An 18,815-nucleotide genomic window follows, 5' to 3' on the forward strand; every position below is an offset into this window, starting at 1 on the left:
TTAATCCCAGCCCTCATATTAAATATTTTACATTTTCAGAACATTTAATTCTGTGTGATTTATGAGCCGTTTTCTTGGATTGAAATGTGCCAAAATGTCCCCACAAAGCCAAAATCTACAAGTATTGCTATACTTGTGGGGACATTTGGTCACAACATACAACATAAGTAATAAAAGGTACAAGCCATACACACAAATGTGCACACACACACACTCTGCTCACCACCACATCATCAGAAGGCATCAGTTGCTAAGTCATGCATCCATCACTGTTACTGCTAATACTTGAGGCTGAGAATTGTAAACAAGCCCTTAAAGGGATAGTTCAGCCAATACTTAAAGTCTTCTTTTAATTTACTCACCCTCAGGCCATCTAATATGTAGGTGAATTTTCATTCTTCAGTAGCACATTAAAGGGGATTTTTAGCTCAAGCAGTGAGCTGGAATGGCAATAATGAAATAAATTCATATATTCAAAAACAGATTCAAAAAAACACAAATCCAATTCATCAATTCAGAACAAGATCCAAAAATACACAAATCCACTTTGTGAATTAAAAACACGATCCAGAAACACACAAATCCAATTCATCAATTCAAAATATGAATAGAAAATACATAAATCCAATTCGCCAATTTAAAAAAACATTTTAAAATACACAAATCCAATGCGTTAATTTAAACAAGATTCAAAAATACACAAATCCAATTCATTAATTTAAAACACGATCCAAAAATACACAAATACAGTTTGTCAGTTTAAAGTATGAATCAAAAATACACAAATCCAATACGTGAATTCAAAACACCATTCAGGAATACACAAATCCAATTTGTCAATTGGAAAACAAATCGAAAATACACAAATCCAATTCATCAATTCAAATCCCGATTCAGAAACACACAAATCCAATTTGTTAATTCAAAACACGATCCAAAAATACAAGTATCCAATTCATCAATTCAAAATATGAATCAAAAATACATAAATCCAATTCGTCAATTCAAAATGCAAATCAAAAATACATAAATCCACTGTCAATTCAAAACACGATTCAAAAATACAAAAATCCAATTCGTTAATTCCAAACAAGGTCCAAAAATACACAAATCCAATTCATCAATTCAAAACACAATTCAAAAATACACAAATCTAATTCATTAATTCAAAACACAATTCAAAAATACACAAATCTAATTCATTAATTCAAAACACGATTCAATAATACACAAATCCAATTGGAAAACGAATTAAAAATACACTAATCCAATTTGTCAATTCGAAACACCATTCAAAAATACACAAATCCAATCTGTCAATTCAAAAGAGCATTTATTAACACACAAATCCAATTTGTCAATTGGTAAACAATTCGAAAATTCACAATTCCAATTTGTCAATTCGAAACACCATTCAAAAACACACAAATTCAATTCGTCAATTCAAAGCACGTATTAAAAATACACAAATCCAGTATGTCAATTCAAAACACCATTCAAAAATACACAAACCCAATTTTAACAGTTTGTGTTAACATCAGTGCATATATATATATATATATATATATATATATATATATATATATATATATATATATATATATATATATATATATATATATAGCTCACAGAAGCAATGATGTAGTGGACAAACCACCAACCAAGGGTATCAAATGTAGTGAAGTATGAATAATTCTTCATCAAGCAATGTGCAAAACAGCACAACCCCTCACATCCAAGCACAAAGATCTCTTTGTTGAGCACATATATATGGTTTATGCTTCTACCCGGAGCTTTTGACAGATATACTGGAGTGGCAATAATGAAAGGAGCTTTCTTTTAAATAGATTCAATCAATAAACTCGTACGTTCCAGAAAACATCATTGTTTACAGCTGTTTGGAGGAGAGCAATGAAGGCGAGTAAATGAAAAAGGCTTTAACTTGATTTATGAACCCAGAGGAGTTTATAAAATATACTGGGATTTGTCGGCCTTTACAGTAATTCCAGTCAAGACGCATGAGCAAGGACACAAGTCAAGCTGTTATTCCTCTGAAACAGATGTCCTTCAGTCCTAATCACACAATCACTGCTACACGACAAACCCCACATGAAGGACACTTAAGTGCACTACAATACACATTCTTCACTTTAGATAAAACGTTTTTCGTTTATTTCTTGCTTTAAAAAGATAGTTCACCCAAAACTGAAAATTCTGTCATCATTTAATCAGCCTCCACTCGTTTCAAACATGTGTGAACTTCTTTATGCTGTTGAACACGCGAGGAAGACATTTTGATGAAAGCTGGAAACACTGACTTCCAGAGTCAATAGTTACACGCTTTCAACCTTCATTCAAATATCTTCTGTTGTCTTTAACAGAAGAAATAAACTCATAAAGATTTAAAACAAGTGAGTAAATAGTGAGTAGATTTTTGGGTGAACTATCCCTTTAAATAGACACACTCACTGGAAAACAAGAGAGCTAATATTTGTCTCTGCGCTGAAATGGGAGTGAAAAGGAAATGGAGACCAAGATAGATTGAACACGAGAGCATGTTGAGATTGCAGTTCTTATCAGATCTTCAAGAAAGCCCTGGAATTCAGAGCCTTGAAAATGAGACAGACCTACCTCAGATAAACACGCAGAGATGACTGCAATGCATCCTGGGAGTCAGACACATCTGCTTGCAGCACATGGAGACAGCAGATTGTGACATTTGGCATCCGAAATAGGATATCAAGGAACATAAGTTTTATTATTTTTAAGTTACATATTTGGCATAATTGCTTAACCAGGATGGCCGAGTGGTTAAGGCGTTGGACTTAAGATCCAATGGATGAATATCCCCGTGGGTTCGAACCCCACTCCTGGTAGATTAATGCATAATCTGTAGGTTTTTTACCTTAGAGTAGTGGTTCTCAACTGGTTTGGCCATGGTAACCACATTTTTACATGGTCATCAAGCCGCGACCCAAATTTTTTAGGAACTATAATATAATTTTAGGAATTATGATTCATTCATATTTATTTGTTAACATGTTAAGTCATGACAGAAAAATCATAAGAAAATCACCAAGACTTACAAATAAACAATACTTTATCTCTGTCATTTAACAAATAAACAGTGGTTAGGGTAGGGAAAGGTTCAGCTACCATTAACTAAACTGAACGATTAATAAAACATTAACACTGATCTGGTAGAACAGAACAAACCAGCAAATTAAAGTAAAGTGATTAAAGTTATCATAACCCTTTTTATAATAATCGCCAGTTATTTGCTCTTCTGCTATTGTGTGGGCTTCTTGGCCTTTTTAAAATTTATTTATCTATTTTTATTGCTATTTTAGAACACAGAACAAGGGCAATGACAACATTATATTAACATCCAATCAAGTACAATATAAAAAGAAAATAAAAAAACAATTATTCAAAAAACAAAATTTAAGGCTTTAAAATAATTAACAGTTCTTTTTGCTATGGTATTGTTTAATTCTTTTATCGTGCTTAGGTAATGACTTATTCTTCTATTGTAAAGTGAGTAAAATTAGTTTTTTCACAGCCCATTTACATTTATGAATAAAAAAATTCCCCTATATAATAAGCAAATAAACAATATGCCACATCTTGAAGTCAAATGTTTTTATTTAACTTTTTTTGTTGTTGTAGTTGTTGTTTGTTTTGCTCTGAACAACGCAATCTCATGGCAATTCGTAACGTTTTGATTTAGTGGCTAATTTGTATGAATTTTTATGATCTACTTCGTACAGTTTTGTACGATTTGCTCATTACCTAATGATGGTTGGGGTTATGTGCCATGCCTCCTTTTTAAAATCGTAAATTTTTTTACATGACTGAAATCGTACGAATTAAACTGACAAAATGTAAAATACTTGCTGGATCAGAACTGTATTGAAAAAGGAAAAAAAAAAGACCCCCCCCCCAAAAAAAAAAAACAAAAAAAAAACCCCACCAGTTTCCACTACCATCACCAATTCCCATGTTTTAATTCTGATGCTAATTGTCACATCGTGACTTACAGCCTGCGGTTTCTCCCTCTCGCCAGGTCAGTTTTAACACCCCATTCGTCCAGCGCTGAGGCGGAGGTGTTTACTGTCTGCTCCAGGTGCTGTTTGGAGGGCCAGGGCCCAGGGAGAGCGAGGGGCCACCCTGGATAGCAAAAACAAACAGACCCCAGAGAGCCTGCTGTTTTGATAATGTCCATGATTAGCTCAGGTGCTGGGTTATGACCCTGCCAGACCGACAGGCCTGCCGGGGGCTGCGTGTGTTTTCCTTCTTCTCTGACAAGGAAAAGATGCAGCTGCTTTTATCGGGCCGGTTTCCTCTGACATAGAACTATTTAAATAAAATATTTTTATAACAAAGTTTTGGTCCAATACATGGCTATCTAGAATGAGAATATCTAGAATGTAAATATAGCACAAAAGTAAATAGTACAATAAAGTCAATAATTCCATAACTAACAGTTTTGTTTAGACACATTAATAATGTAAAGTAGTTTCAGTCATCTCCTGGCACAATATTTGTTGCATTTGCATCATGCTGTATAAAAACATGATTTGCTTTGCCCCAATGTCCTGGTAAACCGACATTACACCTCATTCACTAACTAACTACATCGAAAAATCAAAAATCCTTACCGTAAACTTGATTAAGAGTAGTGGTTTAAGAACTGCCAATAACAAAGGGTGACCAGGATGGCCAAGAGGTTAAGGCGTTGGACTTAAGATCCAATAAACAAATGTCCTCGTGGGTTTGAACCCCACTCCTGGTTCTATGTTGCTGCAATCCTGGTAAGAAAACCAGAATTTAGGTTGCAATAATGTACATGTAAACAGTGCCCTTACCAACATTAGAGTCTCTCAATTGATGTTAAAATTTGTTTTTATCCAGTCACCAATGGTTGCCAACTTAAAAGTGAGCCTACTCACTGAACACATGATTATAGTGAGAAAGTGCACGAAAACACTGTATTCAGGATTTGCTGTTTTGCCAAAGACACTGATTAGGATTGAAATCATTCTGGGCACCAATGCAAAAGTGATGTAGAGGGTGACAAAATAAAATATAAATGGTCTTGATAAAATCCGAAGACAAGTGGTCAGAAAAGATGCATTTGAATGCAGCAGGTGAAATCGGGGCCATTGTGGTTTTTGTCTGTGAAGGGAATAAAGTGTTGGAGAGTGACCAGTGGTTAAAAGTGCCCTAAAGTTCTCTGTTGAAGATTGAGAAATATCAATATCAAAAATATACTAAATTTAAACACATCTACAAGACAAAAACCATCATTATTGATGTTGCAAATGTTTGAGAAGGCAACCAAAAGCATATATTATTATTATATATTTTATTATTATTATTATGGCCGAGTGGTTAAGGCGTTGGACTTAAGATACAATGGAAAAACATCCTTTTGGGTTTGATCTCCACTCCTAGTAGGAAGAACTGAATTTTATATGCACTACTGTACATGAACAGCTGTCTTACAAAGCAAACTAGTCTCTTCATTGTTATTAAAATTGGCTTTCATCCAGTCACCAATAGTTACTAGCTTATAAGTGAGCCTACTCACTGAATACATGATCAATTGCACCTAAACATTGTTTTTCGAATTTGCATGTTTTTCCAAACACACTGATTTTGATTTAAATCATTCTGAACAGTCCAGCAAAAGTGATGTAGAGCATAACAAAATAACATGGAAATGGTCTTGATAACATCAGAAGACAAGTGGTCAGAAAAGATGCATTTGAATGTGTCAGGGGAAATAAGGGCCATGGTGGTTTTTGTCTGTGAAGGGAATCAAGTGTTGGAGAGTGACCATGCAGGATGGCTGAGAGGTTAAGTAAGTGCCTTAACTTACCCATTGAATACTAAGAGAGATTGATATCAAAATATACTGAATCTACAAGACAAAAACAAAACCAAAAACATTCTTGATGCCGCAAATGTTTGAGAAGCAACATACTGCATAGCATATATTATTTTATAAATTCATTATTAATACAGTTTTTTCCTGTAAAAGGACCAGGATGGCCGAGTGGTTAAGGCGTTGGACTTAAGATCCAATGGACAAATGTTCTCGTGGGTTCAAACCCCACTCCTGGTAGGAAGAACTCAATTTTAAATGCAGTAATGTACATATGAACAGTTGCCTTACTCACCAATTAGTCTCTCAGTTGCCATTTAAATGAAATTTCAATCCATTTACCAGTGGTTAGCAACTTATAAGTGAGCCTATTCACTGAACACATGATTATAGCGAGAAAGTGCACCAAAATATTGCATTCAGAATTTGCTGTTTTGCCAAACACTGATTAGGATTGAAATCATTCTGAGCACTACTGCAAAAGTGATGTAGAGCAGGACAAAATAAAATGGAAATGGTCTTGATAAAGTCAAATGATCAGAAAGTCTAACCGTACGTTCACACCGAAAGCGGCGAGAGCGTCCAAGGTCGCTCTGGCCGCCCTGGCGACAACGCTGACTGCCTTCAGCTCCGGCGGCGAGAGCGTCAAAACTCGCTACATTGATCTCATATTTAAAGGAGCCGTTGCAGCATATCAGTTACATTCCTGCATAAGGCATGTTTTTAGCGCGAAAATGTTGCGCACTTTTTTATCAAATTCATATAACAATGGAAGATCAAGTTGCGTGTGGTGTGGCTTTGCTCTATTTATCCAATATGTGTCCGTATGTCTGAAATATCCTGAAGCAGCAGTACTGTTTTGTACTGTCACATCGCGTGAGATTCCCGCTTTTTAAAGATAAATTTATATAACATTAATGAACATCAGTAACTCGCCAGTGACTTATTTAATGTATGTTCCTGTAAGAAAACATTGTAAATAATTGGAAATCAGGCGACCGCAATAATCAAACCCTTGGGAACAACTGTGGTCGGAACCAAAGTTCACAGGTCTGTGTTCCCTGAACTGCTATCAAGCGGTGGACGTCTTCATTCTGATTGCTTGCCGCCGAAACGCGTCATAGCTCATTACCATAAAGTTGACTTCATTTCAACTCTCCTCGACGCTCACGCCGGCGAAGACGCGCCGCGCTGCTCCTCGCCGCTTATCGTCGCCTATCGCCGCCGGCTCTCATTGAAAATGAATGACTTCCGGCTACTTTGACGCTCTCGCCGCTTTCGGTGTGAACGTACGGTAAGACAAGTGGTCAGAAAAGATGTATTTGAATGTGTCAGGTGAAATAGGGGCCATTGTGGTTTTTGTCTGTGAGGGGAATAAAGTGTTGGAGAGTGACCATGCAGGATGGCTGAGTGGTTAAGTCAGTGCCCTAAACTTCTTTGTTGAAGACTAAGATAGATCATTATCAAAAATCTACAAAATTTAAACACATCTACAAGACAAAAAAATATTGATGCCGCAAATGTTTGAGAAGGCAACTAAAAGCATCTATTATTATATCAATAAAAATCAATCATCTGATTTTAATAATACAGGTTTAGAATCAAATTTTGAATTAAAACAGGACGGTTGAGTGGTTAAGGTGTTGGACTCGAGATTCATTAGACAATTGTTCTTGTGGGTTCACACCCTACTCCTGTTAGGAAGAACTGAATGTAAAATACACTAACGGACATAAATAGTTGCCACAACAGCAAACTAGTTTCTCAATTGGTATTAACATTGGCAATCACCAATGAGTACCAGCTTATAAGTGAGCCTACTCACTGAACACATGATCATAGTGAGGAACTGCACCACAATGTTGTATTCAGAATTTGCTGTTTTGCCAATCATGCTTTTGATTATGACTGAAATCATAGTTCGTTTTCCTGCTCTCTCATAAGCCGTGCAACATGGTTTCATTCATTCAACAGTACCCGCATGCCATACTGAGAACCACTGCAAAAGTGATGTAGAGCATGACAAAATAAAAAGGAAATGGTCTTGATAAAGTCAGAACACAAGTGGTCAGAAAAGATGCGTTTGAATGCAGCAGGTAAACCAGGTTGAAACAGAGATATTGTGGTTTTGTTGTATCTGTGAATGAAATAAAGAGTTTGAAAGTGACCAAGATTGCAGAGTGGTATAGTCAGTGCCCTTAAGTTTTCTGTTGAAGACTAAGAGACATTGATATAAAAAATATAATGAATTCAAACACATCTACAAGGCAAAATGAATGATTGATGCAGCAAAGGTTTTGGGACTTAAAGCATCTATTATCTACAATACAAAGCAATCATCTGATTTGAATAAAGCAGGTTCAGAAACCAGTTTTGAAATAACAGTGAAACGAACCAGGATGGCCGAGTGGTTAAGGCGTTGGACTTAAGATCCAATGGACACATGTCCTCGTGGGTTCAAGCCCCACTCCTGGTAGGAAGAACTGAGTTTTAAATGCAGTAATGTAGTCTCTCAATAGGTATTAAAATGAGCTTTCATTCTGTCATCAATGGTTACTAGCTTATAAGCAAGCCTAGTCACTAAATACATGATCAGAGTGAGAAAGTGCACCAAAACCCGCGATACTTTTAGTGAATGGAACCAGGATGGCCGAGTGGTTAAGGCTTTGGATTTAAGAGCCAATGTATAAATGTCCTTGTGTGTTCAAACCCCTCTCCTTCTAAAATGAGGTCTTTGCTTGGTTTGTCACTTTGCTTGCAAACTTATATGTGACCGTGGACCACAAAACCAGTTATACGGGTGAGATTTATAAATCTTCAGGATAGGACAATATTTAAAATTAGAGGCTTTAAAAACATAAAAGCATAGACAAAATCACCTTTGAAGTGGTCAAATTAAGTTCATAGCAATACATTTGACTAGTTATATGTAAGTTTTGTAAATTTCACAATATTAAACTCACAAAATTGCGTCTGGAAGGGCATTTGTCGTATAAAGTCGCAAAGCAGTTGGTGGTTCATTCAACTGTGTCGACCCCTGATGAATCAGGGACTAAGCTTAAGGAAAGGCAGTGGGGAATTTTCCTAATTGAACATGAACTTTAATTAATTATCTAACGATTTTCGACATAAAAGGATAATTGATTTTTTGACTCATACAATGTATAGTTGACTACACTGTAAAAAATGGTCGTGAATTCAACGGTAAAAAACTGTAAAAATGCTACAGTCAAAATCCGTAACCTGGTTAACGGTATGTTTCCTTAATATATACGGTGAATAACCATAAATTGACTTTCCCAGAATTCCCTGTATGGAACGTCACTTTTTATACTTTTTGTTTACATTACTTTGGATGTTTTTAGTTGTTTCCCCATCAGTTATGTACATTAGAGATTTATGTTACATCTAATGTTGATAAACAATGTTTATTTCATGACTTTAATTTTTTGCGTGTTACCATACTGGTGTTTAGTAGCTGTGTGAATGACACTGAGCACCTTCTATATATTAACACACTTTTCTGCTCATGGGAAAAGTTGATTGTGATGAGCTTTGGTTCATTATGTAACTTCCTCATCACCTCCTGCATATGGGTGTGCTAACGTGTCTAACTGTGTAACAAAATCTGTGTGGATGTTGGTCATTCAAAATACAGACATATAACCTCTATAAATTAATGAAATACGTTAGTTTGCCACAAAATTAGAAATTACTTTTACGGTTTGTACCGTGTTTTTAACGGTAAAGTACTGGCAACCACAGCTGCCTTTTTTACCGTAAATTTTACTGCTTTATTTTTTACAATTTTTGACGCCCATATTGAGTTCATTCGATCGTTTGCCCACTTTTCTGTCTTAAACGAACAAAAGTACAAATTATGAAGAGTTCAGACAACCTTTTATACTTATATTTTATGTTCGGATTTATACAATCATATAAGATACATAATCATGCATTTGACTGAAGTGTTTGTCTGTTAAAGTGCATCTACTGTAACTTCTGTACATACAATTTAGAAAATGTTTATTTTAGCTAATTATTATTTTATGTCAGTTAGTTAATGAGTCTGTTGTTAGCTTCCTTCACTTTTAGTTCAATAAGTGTAAATATTTCTTTTTATTTCAGTAAACGAAAATGTATTTTGACCAATAGTTTTAATCTTTATTCTAGTTTTCATTAACAGAGTTTGCATTATCTTTTACTTGTTCCATGCAAATTCTTAAAGTATTTAGGTATCTTTAAAACATTCAACAAACATCTACTAAGAAAAAAAGGTGACGGATACATAAACAGCACGTGATATTTGATGAAAGAGTGAATTAATATACACACAAAACCACCCAAATCGCAAAATAATCACATGAGAGGCCGCTTCTGCTGGAGGGAATGTAATGTAATGTGTACCGACCACCCCCTGAAAGGAAAAAGAATGGTTAGAGTTTGTGCTCATAGACCAGCTGTGTAAATCTCTCACTGCTCTCCTCAGGGGGAGCGCAGACTCATTTTTAGAAACACTGCTATTCCAGTAACTTAAGAGGCATGTATCTGTAGAGAGATCAAGAAACAAAGACTACAGTAGAGCTCCATTCAAATCCCCATTCAACGCAGTCTGAAGCTCTCAGGTGGCCTAATATAGGTAAAGAGGTCGTTACGGAAACGAGGAGGCCACGCATATAAATAGCTTGTGTTATTGAGTCTCCAATAAACCAGTTCTCTACTCCCTCTTTTTCTCCATCTCAGTGTCATTTATCAGAATAGAACCTGTGTTATACTGATTCACAGCACCCTGCAGTAAAGCCAACCCTTTCCTCTTGACCTGTCAGGTACAACGAGCAAAAAGAAACCCAAAAAAAACTCATCAAGGAGTCATCAACAGTATGGTGACATGGATGAGCGGGCTTAAGATCAACAAGCAATAGAAAGTGACCAGGATGGCCGAGAGGTTAAGGTGTTGGACTTAAGATCCAATGGACAAATGTCCTCGTGGGTTCGAACCCCACACCTGGTAGAAAGGAATTGGGTTTTAAATGGAGTAACATACATTTAAACAGTTACCTTAACAACAATTAAGTAACTAAGTTGCTATTAAAATTACATATCATCCACTTGCCTACTCACTGAACACTTGAATATAGTAAGAAAGTGAGCCAAAACATTAAGTGAGTTCGACTTTATGCAGTGCTGCGCTGGTCAATCGAAATCTGTTATTAAAATATTAAAATAAACATTAAAATATTGCGAAAGAGTTTCGAGATCAGACAACTTATTCAGCCAGTGCAGCATCTGAAGAGCGACTGCAGGAGCAGACACCAATATTACACGATTGGCTGAGTTCACCGCATGACAACAACCACTTGTGTTTCAGGTTTATTATTGGACAAATTTTGATTCATGAATTTCAAAACAAACAATTAACTCTTCATACCCTCTCTATCTTGTATATATCATGCGTATTAAAAGACTACAATTATTATATTACTGCAATAAATATTTTAAATATTTTATTTTAAAACAATATTTACTCTATTCAGCTCCATGAATGATTTAAATGATATATTTCTAGTGAATAACCTAAATATCTACTCAAATAAGTCTTAAAGACTTGAAATAAAATAATTATCATCATTGATCCTGCCACCCTAAAGGTTTCTTAACAAATTAAGTTAAAGAACTATCTTATTTAATAATTATAAAATGATGTAAATGATGATAAAATAAAGATTTCTTTCCTGTCTAGATGTTTATGCACAAGTTTTAAAAGTGACATTGATGCTCTTTCTGGGAAACATCTATAGCTCACTTATTTTAGGAATGTCCTTTTGTTTAATCTTTTTGGATTAAAGTGCTTTTTTGAAAATGCTTTCATTATCCAAAATAATCTTAATTATTGTTTAAAACTCAATCGAAACACCTTGTTTTGGGTTTTACATTAATATATAGGCCTATTGGAAAGTTTTATATCTATAAACGTAAATAAATGTAAACCTCTTTTTATAATATTCAAACAAGAAGTAATAGCCTAAAGAGGGATGTTTGAACTTTACAATTTGTGCTTATTGCTTTGAACTTATAGGCCTATTCGTTTTTATGTTAATATTACCCTCTCGTTTCCCCTTATTTCTCCCATACTATATTTAATTCATAATTCCCTTATTGTTTAAAAATGAACTAACTAGAGACTGTATTCTGTTTGTACTGTAAATCTTTTGTTGTTATAAATAAAAAAGGATGATGATGCCATGTGATCCGTCATCATGACTGCCGAAACTTTGGGCCCCGAAGTGTCCGGCATTTTCAGCTTAATAGCTTTGCTTTCAACTCCGCCCCCACCTGCGCTCAGCTATTCTTGTTGTTTACCGGCTGCAGCCATGGTTCAAAACGAACGCGCCTATTGTATTCAGAGTTATAAAGTCACCTATAAACTAGTTTGCTTCTTCCTTTGACATTTGTCATTGACACTTCTCCCAGTGTCATTAATTGGAAAAGAGTCAGTGTACATTGATTCGCCGCACCCTGCAGTCAAGCCAACTCTTTACCTTTAACATGTCAGGTACGACAATCAAAAGAAAAATAACTCATCGAAATTAAGCACATGCTGGAAATCACTTTACTACAATATCAAAAAGTTATTTGCACCAAAAAACACATCTACAAGGAAAAAAATCATTATTGATGCCCAAATGTTTGGAAAGGCAACTTAATGCATATATCATTACAAAAACAGAACCAGAATGGCCGAGTGCTTAAGGTGTTGTACTTGAAGTCCAATGGACAATGGCTCCATGAGTTTGAACCCCACTCTTAGTAGGAACAAGTAAATTTTTTTTTTTTTTTTAATAATTATTTTTTCGGGGTTTTTTTTACCTTTATTTTTGATAGGACAGTAGAGAGTATTGACAGGAAAGCAGAGAGAGTGGAAGGATCGGCATAGGACCACGAGGCAGAATCGAACCCAGGTTGCCGCGAGCACCGAAGTGCATGTGTCGACACACTAACCACTACACCACTGGCGCCAACGGAACAAGTGAATTTTTAATGTACATGTGAACGGTTGCCTTACCAACAAATTAGTCTCTCAGTTGCTATTAAAATTAAGTTAACAAGGTCACCAACTTATAAATGAGGCTACTCACTGAACACGGGATCATAGTGAGAAAGTGCACCAAAACGTTGTATTCGGAATTATAGAGTCTCCAATAAACCAGTTTTCTTCTGCCTCTTTTAATCCAACCCAGTGTCATTTATCAGAAAAGAACCAGTGTTGTATTGATTCGCAGGTATGACGAACAAACCCCCCCCCAAAAATAACACATCAAAATGAAGCCCATGCTGGAAACCACTCTACAATATCAAGAAATCCTTCCAGCCAAAAACAAGACAATAAATCATTATTGTTGTCGCAAATGTTTGAGAAGGAAACTTAAAGCATTAATCATAAAAGCAGCCCACTCATCGGATTTTAATAATACAGGTTCACAAACTGGCTTTGACCTGACAGAACCAGGATGGCCGAGTGGTTAAGGCGTTGGACTTAAGATCCAATGGACATATGTCCTCGTGGGTTCGAACCCCACTCCTGGTAGGATGAACTGAGTTTTAAATGCAGTAATGTACATGAACAGTGAACAGTTGACGTACAAACAATTGAGTCTCTAATTTGCCCTTAAAATGAAATTTCATCCAGTGGCCTACACATGAATATAGTAAGAAACTATTATAGTAAGATTATAAGTAAGCAGCTCCTGCTGATGGAGTTATTTAGTCTCCAATAAACCAGTTCTCTTCTGCCTTTTTTTCCTCCAACCCAGTGTTATTTATAGGTAAAGAGTCAGTGTTATATTGATTTGTAGCACCCTGTGGCAAAGCCAATCCTTTACCTTTAACATGTCAGGTACGACAATCCAAAGAAAAAAAATAACATATCAAAATTAAGCACATGCTGGAAATCACTCTACTACAATATCAAGAAGTTATTCGCACCAAAAAAACACATCTACAGGGCAAAAAAATCATTATTAATGGCACAAATGTTTGGAAAGGCAACTTAAAGCATATATCATTACAAAAACAGAACCAGGATGGCCGAGTGCTTAATGTGTTGGACTTAAAGTCAAATGGACAAAGGACTCCATGAGTTTGAACCCCACTCTTAGTAGAAACAAGTGAGTTTTAAATGCACTAATGTACATGTGAACGGTTGCCTTACCAACAAATTAGTCTCTCGGTTGCTATTAAAATGAAGTCAACATGGTCACCAGTGGTTACCAACTTATAAATGAGGCTACTCACTGAACACATGATCATAGTGAGAAAGCGCACCAAACGTTGTATTCGGAATTATAGAGTCTCCACTAAACCAGTTTTCTTCTGCCTCTTTTAATCCAACCCAGTGTCATTTATCAGAAAAGAACCAGTGGTGTATTGATTCGCAGCACCCAGTGGTAAAAGCCAACCCTTTCCTCTTGACATGTCAGGTATGACAAACAAAAAAAAACAAACAAAAATACCACATCAAATTAAGCCCATGCTGGAAACCACTCTACAATATCAAGAAATTATTCCAGCCAAAAACAAGGCAATAAAAAAAAAGTTTGAGAACGGGACTTAAAGCATTATCTAGGCCTGACAGAACCAGGATGGCCGAGTGGTTAAGGCGTTGGACTTAAGATCCAATGGACAAATGTCCTCGTGGGTTCGAACCCCACTCCTGGTAGGAGGAACTGAGCTTTAAATGCACTAATATACATGTGAACAGTTGACGTACAAACAATGGAGTCTCTTATTTGCCCTTAAAATGAAATTTCATCCAGTGGCCTACACATGAATATAGTAAGAAATTATATAGTAAGATTATAAGTAAGCAGCTCCTGCTGATGGAGCTATTGAGTCTCCATTAAACCAGTTCTCTTCTGCCTTTTTTCCTCCAACCCAGTGTTATTTATAGGAAAAGAGTCAGTGTTATATTAATTTGCAGCACCCCGTGGCAAAGCCAACCCTTTACCTTTAACATGTCAGGTACGACAATCAACAGAAAAAAAATAACACATCGAAATTAAGCACATACTGATAATCCCTCTTCTACAATATCAAGAAATCAGTCATGCCAAAAAACACATCTACAAGGCAAAACATCATCATTGATGCCAACTTGGACAAGGCAACTTAAAGCATATATTATTATATCAATAAAAAATCATCATCTGGTTTTCATAATGCAGGTTTAGAAACTGGTTTTGAACGAATAGTGAACAGAACCAGGATGGCCGAGTGGTTAAGGCGTTGGACTTAAGATCCAATGGACAAATGTCCTCGTGGGTTCGAACCCCACTCCTGGTAGGAAATATAGAGTTTTAAATGCATTAATGTACATGTGATAAGTTACCTTACCAACCAATTAGTCTCTTAGTTGCCATTTAAATTAAGTTTCCTTCAGTCATCAATGGTAACCAACTAACAAGTGAGCCTACTCACTGAACACATGATCATAGTGAGAAGCTGCACCAAAACACCATATTCACGTATTATTGTATTTCAGAGTTATCGAGTCTCCAATAAACCAATTCTCTTCTGCCAATCCTCCACCCTCCCTGTGTCATTTATTGAAAAAGAACCAGTGCTATATTGATTCTCAGCACCCTGCGGTAAAGCCAACCCTTCCCCCTTGACCTGTCAGGTACGACGAACAAAAGTAACCTAAAAAATAACACATCGAAATTAAGCACATGCTGAGAATCACTCTTCTACAATATCAAGAAATCATTCGCCCCAAAAAGCCACTGTAATTACCAGACGAGAGCCCTCAGAGAAGATAATGACGGCTTGCTCTTCAAAGACCACTCTCTGGCCCCCCTTTTGCTGAGATCCAGCAGGGTTTTTGGGAGATGGACAGGTTGAGAGTGCTGCCCCTGCTGATGGAGAAGCTATGGAAAAGCAGGAACAATTGAACACTCATTAGCATGGCAAAGGTCTGCTCATTACAAGAGTCGCTCATTACAGAGCCGCTCTCAGATGAAAGAGCCGATCGGACTCAACATAAAGAGGTGTCCACTATTTTTTAAAAAAGGGGGTTAGAATTAGAAACAGAGGATAAACACCCCCATCTGTGAACCAAATGATTTGACATGTCTGGTCTGCCAGTGGATACCAAAGACATCAATAAGCACAAACCAGTCAACCAAAAAACAATATACATATATATATATATATATATATATATATATATATATATATATATATATATATATATATATATATATATATATATATATATATATTTGCTGTTTGTTCAAACTACTTATTTAAAATGAACTGAATCAACACAATTCTTGAGTTGTTAATCCAATTAAATTTGTAAAAACTAAGAAGTTTAAATTAATTCCTCCATGTTGCACTAACACAAATCAGTTGTGTGGAACCCCAAATTTTTTTCAGTGCACATCATCCTTGGAAATTCTCATAATATGCTAATGGTAAATAGTTTCTGGAGAAATAAAAGATATTCAGAAATAGACATAGATTAATATAAAAAATAATTGGCATAAACTAATTTTGATGACTGTTGCTTTGCATAAAATAAAATGGAAAGGAGTGCATTAATACAGATACCTCCTCAAAATGTTATTGGTTGATATAAAAAAAAAACAGGCAATAACTAGGAAATGGCTAATTGAGAATTGAGAGGGCATCTTACCAATCATAAATGATGATTGATAAATTTACAAAAGAAAAAAGTTTACAAAATGTTATCATGGAAGATGATTTTCACTTAATATTCTAATGATTTTGGCATAAAAGAAAGATCCATAATTTGACCCATACAATGTACCTGTAGTCCAAGGTCAAATATTAGGTGTAAATAGGAGCCTATTTGTCCATTAATTCCAACAAGTGAAAAATCAGCAATGCCTGTTTTTTTTCTTCTTTAAATGTTGAGTACCAGCATTAAGCTGTCACATTGAATTTGAGAGTTAAATATGAATAAATAACTAAATATATAGCAAAGTCCACAGCTGAATAACTTTTCTGTGGAAAATGTTTCAGTCTGTGGTCAGTCTATTGTTCATACATTGCAGTTTTAACCACTGTGATGTTGCGTTCCATAAAAATAAGTGGAAAATACCCTTTGTACTTGCCAAAAGTCAATTTGTACGCTCATCCAGTACTTGGCAAGTGTTGATTTTGGACCCTGCATGTGCACCATCAAAAACGCAGCAGTGATCTCCTTCCCCAAAGTCATTATCAGCTGTCAAGGTCTTACTTATGAGCTCTGAGCTCTCAGGAGACACTGGGATAAGTGTGCTGGTCAATGGGGGAGGTGAGGGCCGGTGGGGTCCCGCTCCTAAACGAGGGGCCGAGGAGGAACAGAGGAGATTCAGAGTGATGAAGGAGTCTTTGAAGAGATGGAGATGGAGAGATGATGGCTCTTTGAGGTCTGCCTGGGCACTGAAGGGCTTTTGTGTGGAAACCTCCTGCAAGAACAGTTCACGTTACTGCAGGACAATGGCTGGTTAAACTGCGCACAGAAAGAGGTTAATCCACAAAGAATAGGCCGGCGGCCGGTAAAGCTAGTGACACAGGGCCTGGAGAAAAGCATTAGTCAATAAAGCACTAATTAAAGTGTTTGCTTGGTGAGCCGTGCAGAAGGCGATCAAAGCAGAACGCCGTTGTGTCACAAATGGGGAAGATGCTTAAGGGGACGCGTTCACTCGGCATTAAGGAAGAATGGGAACACACACCGAGCAGCTGCACAACTATAAGGGAAAATTCTGTCATCGTTTACTCACCCTTTACTTTACTAGAAATCTGTTTCTTTCTTCTGTTAAACACAATAGATGATATTTTGTAAAAATGCTGGTAACAGGCACCCATTGACTTCAATATAATTTTCCCCCCTGCTATGGAAGTCCATGAGTGCCAGCAACCAGGATTCTTCAAAATATATTATTTTGTGTTCAACAGAAGAAATACACTCATAAAGGTTTAAAACCACATGTGTATGATTTTCACTTTTGTGTAAACGTTCCCTATAAGATACAATGGATGAAAAATAACTCCTGGTCATTTCCAGCAGGCACACAATGACGTTTATCTTTAGTTCTATTTTGGTTGTGACGTCAAGTGACCAAAATGTAACATCAGTTTGTTGTCTAATACTGGCGTCAGCTGACATCTAAGACCAACGTCATCTGGCATTTGGTTGGTATTAGGCTTGTTGCATTTACTAACTAAAATCTCACATCATTTTAGTACCACGATATAACTTCCATCCAACAATAAAGTCTAACATCAGTATAGGTTTATCTTTGGTAGGTTTTATGTTGTGTAATCACCTAACTACATTCATTCATTCATTCATTCATTTTCTTTTCGGCTTAGTCCCTTTATTACTCATATAGTTCCACACACTTAAGGCTGATTTATACTTCTGCGTCAAACACCGGCGTATGCTACGGCGCTGACGCATAGCCCATCGCCGTGGCCGTCGCCGTCACTGACGTGCACCTCTCAAAAATTGTAACTACACGTCGCAACAACGCGTAGCGCAAGCTCTGTGATTGGTCGGCTTGCTAGTGCCAACGAGTCTGGGCGGGATCGAGAGCCGCGCATCGGCGCGAGCGAATTTTTACAAGTGTGGAGTCCCGTGAAGGAGCTCCGGATGGAAAGTTTTGTTCTGTGTTTACCTAATGGTTAAAGTTGTTGCACGTCCGCCGGTTCCTGCCTCAAAATGAGCAAGTTTGAGTCACTTGTACATCCAGGAAGTGTTCAGAATAGCAAAACAGAAGCGAAGAAACTCGACACAGAGGAACATTTACACCTCACTGCCCACTAGCGTTTCGGAAGTGTTAATGCAGACCAACGGAGACAGCGCGCAGAAGTATAAATGCACAGCCACGCGCGTTGCCTGTGCCGTGAGTTGCGCCGG

At 36.6% G+C, this 18,815-nt stretch overlaps 7 non-coding genes across 7 annotated transcripts; all 7 read left to right on the forward strand.

Annotated features, from left to right (window-relative positions):
• The first annotated feature begins 2,793 nt into the window (after window positions 1-2,793).
• On the forward strand, window positions 2,794-2,876 carry trnal-uaa (transfer RNA leucine (anticodon UAA)). The gene has a single exon. It is a non-coding gene; the product is annotated as a tRNA-Leu (tRNA).
• A 3,171-nt stretch (window positions 2,877-6,047) lies between these two features.
• Window positions 6,048-6,130, forward strand: trnal-uaa (transfer RNA leucine (anticodon UAA)). The gene has a single exon. It is a non-coding gene; the product is annotated as a tRNA-Leu (tRNA).
• Window positions 6,131-8,283: 2,153 nt separating this feature from the next.
• On the forward strand, window positions 8,284-8,366 carry trnal-uaa (transfer RNA leucine (anticodon UAA)). The gene has a single exon. It is a non-coding gene; the product is annotated as a tRNA-Leu (tRNA).
• A 2,452-nt stretch (window positions 8,367-10,818) lies between these two features.
• On the forward strand, window positions 10,819-10,901 carry trnal-uaa (transfer RNA leucine (anticodon UAA)). Its single transcript has one exon. It is a non-coding gene; the product is annotated as a tRNA-Leu (tRNA).
• A 2,491-nt stretch (window positions 10,902-13,392) lies between these two features.
• Window positions 13,393-13,475, forward strand: trnal-uaa (transfer RNA leucine (anticodon UAA)). Its single transcript has one exon. It is a non-coding gene; the product is annotated as a tRNA-Leu (tRNA).
• A 1,048-nt stretch (window positions 13,476-14,523) lies between these two features.
• trnal-uaa (transfer RNA leucine (anticodon UAA)) lies at window positions 14,524-14,606 on the forward strand. Its single transcript has one exon. It is a non-coding gene; the product is annotated as a tRNA-Leu (tRNA).
• Window positions 14,607-15,146: 540 nt separating this feature from the next.
• On the forward strand, window positions 15,147-15,229 carry trnal-uaa (transfer RNA leucine (anticodon UAA)). Its single transcript has one exon. It is a non-coding gene; the product is annotated as a tRNA-Leu (tRNA).
• Window positions 15,230-18,815: the final 3,586 nt, after the last annotated feature.

This window comes from Danio rerio, chromosome 17 (genome assembly GCF_049306965.1).
Source record: "Danio rerio strain Tuebingen ecotype United States chromosome 17, GRCz12tu, whole genome shotgun sequence".
In the NCBI taxonomy this organism is placed as follows: Eukaryota; Metazoa; Chordata; class Actinopteri; order Cypriniformes; family Danionidae; genus Danio; species Danio rerio.